This window comes from Anser brachyrhynchus (assembly GCF_964034855.1).
Source record: "Anser brachyrhynchus genome assembly, chromosome: 11".
NCBI classification, from domain to species: domain Eukaryota; kingdom Metazoa; phylum Chordata; class Aves; order Anseriformes; family Anatidae; genus Anser; species Anser brachyrhynchus.
Genome location: NC_137706.1, coordinates 9,535,496 through 9,536,537, shown reverse-complemented (window position 1 = coordinate 9,536,537; position 1,042 = coordinate 9,535,496).

The following is a 1,042-nucleotide window of genomic DNA, read 5'->3' as shown; positions in this document are numbered from 1 at the left end:
GGGACTGTCCTGTTCCTCCTGCTGGACCCCATCCTGGTGTGGCCAAGCCTGCAGCTGTTTCCCAGCTCATTTACAGGGCAAGGCTTTAGCTGGGGGCGCTCCTGGATGTGGCTCCCCATGGGGTTGAGCGAGCCAAGGGGATGGGATGAGTGTGGGGGATGCTTGGGGTCACAGCCGGGCTGCAGAAGGCCCCTTGGGGCTGGAAGATGCCCCCAGATGGGATGGGAGCTGCGTGCAAGTGGAGCTGAGCCCCCTGCCTGCTCAACCTGCCGTGGGGCCAGCTGAGCATCCAGGGGTCGGAGGCACTGGGGATATTTTGGGGCTGAGCTTAAAGGGGAGGGTGGGCAGGGGGCTGGAACGGCTCTGTCTGATCCAACCTGGGAGCCCCCTGCTCTGTCACATCGCATTCCCCTGTCGCTGTTGAAAATAGCACGTTCCCACAGCTTTTGGGATGTTTCCAGTGAAACACGAGCCGGGGCCAGGCTAGCAGATGGCCCTTCTCCGAGACAGCTCCGTACAAAAAGCTGCATTCCAGCCCCTTCGTGCTGGTGCGAGCCTGAAACAACAAGGTTATCCTCGGGGGCAGAGGGATAAAGCACATCTGAGGCCCTGGGGTATGGGATTTTGCCATTTTCTGGTACGGGAGAGCAGCCCAGGCACCTGCAGGGCAGGTGGGTGCTCCTTGTTTGGGTCCCTAAAACGGAGCCAGGGCCTGTCCCAGCACCACCACCTCTGTGAGTCCCTTTGGAGGTCCCTCCACCGTCTCTATTTCTGGGTTTTTCCTCCTCGATTAGGAGGAAAAATAGATCAGGTTGGAGCCTGGGCTTGGGGTGCTGACCCCTGATACAACCTCGCCTACTTTTAACCTCCTGCTGCAGGGAGCATCCTGGGGAGGTCAGGGCGAGGACAGGAAAATGGGGCAGAATTTGGGGTTTTCAGGCACTGAGTTGGGATTAAACAGAGGAAAAAGGGTGCTGTGAAGGGTGCCCCTGCCTGTCAGGAAGGCAGTACTGGTGTCCCGGGGGTGCTCAGGGCTGCTGGA